Source organism: Nannospalax galili, unplaced genomic scaffold (assembly GCF_000622305.1).
Source record: "Nannospalax galili isolate Female #2095 unplaced genomic scaffold, S.galili_v1.0 scaffold40, whole genome shotgun sequence".
Lineage (NCBI taxonomy): Eukaryota > Metazoa > Chordata > Mammalia > Rodentia > Spalacidae > Nannospalax > Nannospalax galili.
In genome coordinates, this window is record NW_008347810.1 from 329,239 (window position 1) to 334,219 (window position 4,981).

At 36.1% G+C, this 4,981-nt stretch overlaps 1 protein-coding gene across 2 annotated transcripts in view; it reads right to left on the reverse strand.

Annotated features, from left to right (window-relative positions):
• Nucleotides 1-4,981, reverse strand: part of Xkr4 (XK related 4) — a 509,976-nt gene that overhangs the window by 72,422 nt on the left and 432,573 nt on the right. The gene's annotated exons all lie outside the window — the stretch shown is intronic.

The window sequence follows — 4,981 nt, forward strand, 5'->3', positions numbered from 1 at the left end:
AGTATAATGAGAACCCCCGAGAGATAACACAAGACATGGAATTCAAAAGAACAATTATAAACATGATAAAAGAATTCAGTGAATTTAAAGACCACACAAGCAAAGAAATCAAAGAACTGAAGGAAGGTAAGGATAAACTTCTGAAGGAATTCAGGAAAGAGAAATATTGAAGACTACTCAGGCTGAAATGAAGTAAGTGAAATACTCAGTAAGCCAATTAGAAACGACAGGAGAAAGCCTCACCAATAAGATGAATGAAATGGCAAACAGAATATCAAGACTGGAAGATAAAGTGGATGAACTAGACCACTCAAGCAAAGATTATGAAAAATTCAAGAAAACGCAATAATGGAATATGCAAGAATTCTGGGACACCATAAAAAGACCAAACTTACAAATCATAGGCATACAGGAAGGAGAAGAATCTCAAAATAATGGTATGGAACAGATCTTTAACAAGATTGTAGAGGAAAATTTCCCAAAATTAAGGAAAGACAACACAGAGGAAACATTTCCTCCCTGCTTCCAAGCAAAGCTCCTGATGAGCCGGACCTCTTGACTTATCTCCATGTAAATGGAACTGGTAAAAGAAAGGCCTAAGGGTCTAGGGGCTCCTCCCAAGCCTATGTGGCCCCTGAGGACCAGATCCTCAACTGACCTTAAAGAAAAGTAAACTGGCTCATTTGGGCCAAATGCATGGCCTTAAATACCCAAAAGGAAAGTAAAACCAAAAATTAAAGTGATCGGTATATTTATTTAAGAATCCAAAAGATTACATTTCCCAGACATTAGACTTAAGCTCAGGTAAAATGTTATTTAGACAATAATTTTTCAGTAGTGATTTTGTTCTTACCAAGAAACTTCTGCTCAGGTGTATGACTTCAAATCTTGGTCTCAAATACTGTAGTGCCCACCTGCAGCTACTATTGTTCTAAAATGATGGCTAAACTTATTTTCTCTCCCTATCTAGAAGACTGATTCTAGCCACTCCAATAGCCATCAGAGTGCCTGAAAACAAATCCTGAGTTCATTATTCTCTAGTCCAGCCTTTGTGGCCAAAAGAAAAATGAGGAGGAACCCAAAAGATGCTTGGTCTTGGAAGCCCTCATCAGGAAATTCTAATGGGCTTTTACTTGAACATTTAAAATTTGCTCTGTTCTGATTTTTTCTGGTTCCCTGTCTAGAACTTGTAATGCTAACTCTTCTTGCCTTTACTTCTCCCTCACATCGCCCAGGAACTGGTCAAGGATTTTCTTTTCTCCCTACACTTAAAAGTTATGCAATTTGTAGGTCTTTTAGACAGACCCACTGAAGGGGTACCCCGATTGCCACACCCTGCAGCCCTGTTCATCATGAAAGACGCCCAGAGCAGCCTGCGTCCCAATTCCCCATGGGCAAATTGAGTTACCTCTTCAAAGTAATAAAAATAAAAGGTAAAAATTAGACAGTTTTAAAGTCCCCAAAAGAAAATGACCAATTTCTTTCTGAACTGGGAGCTGGAAATTTCCTTAGATCTGCCAATAAACATTCCTGAAAATAGAGATGCAAGAACCATCAGAAAGGAAAGTATCTGTGCTATTTTTATGCAAACCAATCTGACATAGTTAGAAAAATGCAACTATTAAAGAGAGTATAACTCCTGAAAAAAGAAAAACGAGTCTTTCTGAAATACCTGGAAAGTCCCTGCTAGCCTCACTAACAGAATCAATAGTAGTGGTTGTATTAGCTCTCCTATTAAAATCTTGGATGATAACCTCAATAAATTTATTAAAAACAAGTAGAGGCCATCAGATGCCAGGTAATTTGTCAAAAATATCTTAAATTTCCTCTTAAATAACATAAGGGATTATGTCAATGAAGAGGAGGGGATATTGTAGAAATAGAAGAGCATATTAGATACTAAAAGCTTTTGTTATATGATGGTAATTAGAAATGGTATGTGAACAGGAATCTTCCTCTGATCCCTGTGGTGATCCAGGATAGAAGTCTTTGTTTTCCAAAGCTATCACATTCCTGTATAGAAATCTTTGTTGCCTAAGGCTTTTGCATTCCTGTAACATTTGCATTTCTATTACCTCTGCTGCCCTATATTGTCTCACTTAATTACCATGTATATGCTATGTACCTTTTGCTTGCATGAGTGTAAAATCCCTCCAAAACTTGAACAGGGGGTCTGACTCCTTTGATTCCATGGTGTCAGTCCCACTATGTCAAATTAAACTTCCTCTCCTCAACTGAAAAATAAAAATAAAAAAAAGAGAAAGGCATGCCCATACAAATACAAGAAGCATATAGAACACCAAATAGACAAGACCAGAAAAGAAACTCTCCATGGCACAGCAGAGCAAAAACTCTAAATGTACAGAACAAAGAGACAATACTGAAAGCTGCAAAAGAAAAACAAGACACATATAAAGGAAAACCCATCAAGATTACAACTGACTTTTCAGTGCAAACTATGAAAGATGGAAGAGCCTGGACCAAAGTATTCCCAGTTCTAAATGAGCACAGATGCCAACCCAGATTACTTTACCCAACCAAAATGCCTATTATTAGTCAAAGGGGAAAGAAAAATCTTCCACAAGATAAAGTGGCTGAAAGAATTCATGTTCACAAAACCAGCTCTTCAGAGAGTTCTTGAAGCAATACAAAGAGCTGAAGAAAGGAACAGCTATATCCAAGGGTTCAGAAAGAAACTCCATGAAGGTATAACTGTGGAAATGCACAGCTATAGCAAGAATGTGAATAGAAATAAAAGTGACAGGATTCAATACACAACTTTCATTAATGACTTTAAATATCAATGGACTGAACCCCAGTCAAAAGACACAGACTAGGTGAATGGATTAAGAAACAAAACCCATCTTTTTGTTGTCTGTAAGAAACTATTCTAACTTTCAATGACATGCACTACCTTAAGGTGAAAGGATGGAAAAAAATATACCAAGCGAATGGTACTAAGAAAAAAACAGACGTTGCAATTCTAACATCTGATAAAATAGACTTTAAACTAAAACTGATCAGAAAAGATAAAGAGGGCCACTTCATTGTGATCAAAGGTACAATAAACCAAGAAGATATTACCATCATGAATATATATTCACCAAACTCTGTTGCACCCAACTTCATAAAAAAGTACTACAGGGCTTTATGACCCAGATTACCCCCAACTTATTAATAGTAGGGGACTTCGACCCCATTGTCTCCATTAGATAGATCAACAGGACAGAGAATTAACAGAGAGACATCTGAATTAAACAATACCATATATCAAATGGACCTAAAACACATCTACCGAATATTCCACCCAAGCACCAAAGAATACACATTCTATTGAGTGCCCCATGGAACTTTCTCCAAAATCGACCATATACTGGGGCACAAAACAAACCTCAGCAAATATAAAAAGATTGAAACAATTCCATGCATTCTATCAGCCACAGTGCAATAAAGCTTAAAATCAACACTGGAAGAAGCCCTAGTAAGTACATGAACAAATGGAGATTACACAACACACTCCTGAATGATGAATGGGTCAAAGGTGAAATTAAGAAAGAAAAATATTCCTGGAACTAAATGTAAAGGACAATACAACACAACAAAACCTCTGGGACACACTGCAAGCAGTCCTTAGAGGGAAGTTTATAGCTCTAAGTGCCTACATTAAAAAATCGTAAAGAGCACAAAAAATGACTTAACACTGCAACTCAACACACTTGAAAAGCAACAGAAAAGGAAACCCAAACCCAGCAGACAAGAAGAAATAACAAAAATAATGTCAGAAATTAATAAAATTGAAATAAAGAAAACAATACAAAGAGTCAATAAATCCAAGAGCTGGTTCTTTGAATAGATAAAGAAGATTGATAGGCCACTAGCCCAGTTAACCAAAAGAAAGAAAGAGCACCTCCAAATCAACAAAATCAGAGATGAAAGGGGAAACATCATCACAACAAACACCGAAAAGATCCAGAACATGATAAGGGAATACTTTAAAAACCTATATATGACTAAATTTGAAAACCTAAAGGAAATGGACAGGTATCTAAAAGCATGGGAACCACCAAAACTAAACCAGGAAGAGATTAACAGCTTAAACGAGCCAAAACACATAAGGAAATTTAAACAGTAATACAAAACCTGCTGACTAAAAAGAGCCTAGGACCAGATAGATTTACAGCAGAATTCTACCAGATATTTAAAGATCTACATTCAATACTACGTAATTTACTCAAAAAGATAGAAATGGAGGGAGAACTTCCAAATTTCTTCTATGAAGCCAGCATCACTCTAATACCAAAGCCAGGTAAAGATACAACCAAAAAAGTAAACTATAGGCCTGTATCCTTAATGAACAGAGATGCAAAAATTCTCAACAAAATACTTGCAAACCATATACAGACACACACATCAAAAAGATCATCCACCATGATCAAGTTGGTTTTATTCTGGAGTTCAGGAATGGTTTAATATACGTAAATCAATAAATGTCATAAATCATATAAATAGGCTCAAAGAAAAGAACCACATGGTCATCACAATAGATGCAGAGAAGGCCTTTGACAAAATTCAACATGCATTTATGTTCAAAGTCCTAGAGGGAAATGGACTGGAGGGAACATACCTCAACATAATTAAAGCTATATGTAACAAACCCACAGCCAACATCATTCTAAGTGGAGAAAAACTGGAAGCATTCCCATTGAAATCAGGAACTAGACAAGGCTGTCCACTATCTCCACTTCTCTTTAACATAGTGTTTGAAACTCTTATAAGAGCAATAAAAGAATGAATTAAAGAGTAATAATTGGAAAAGAAGAGATCAAATTATTCCTTTTGCAGATGATATTATTATATCTAAGAGATGTCAAAAATTCCACCAGAAAACTCCTAGAAATTATGAACATGTTCAGTAATGTGGCAGGTTACAAAATTAACCTACAAAAGTCTGTAGCATCTCTATATTCCAATAACAAGCAAT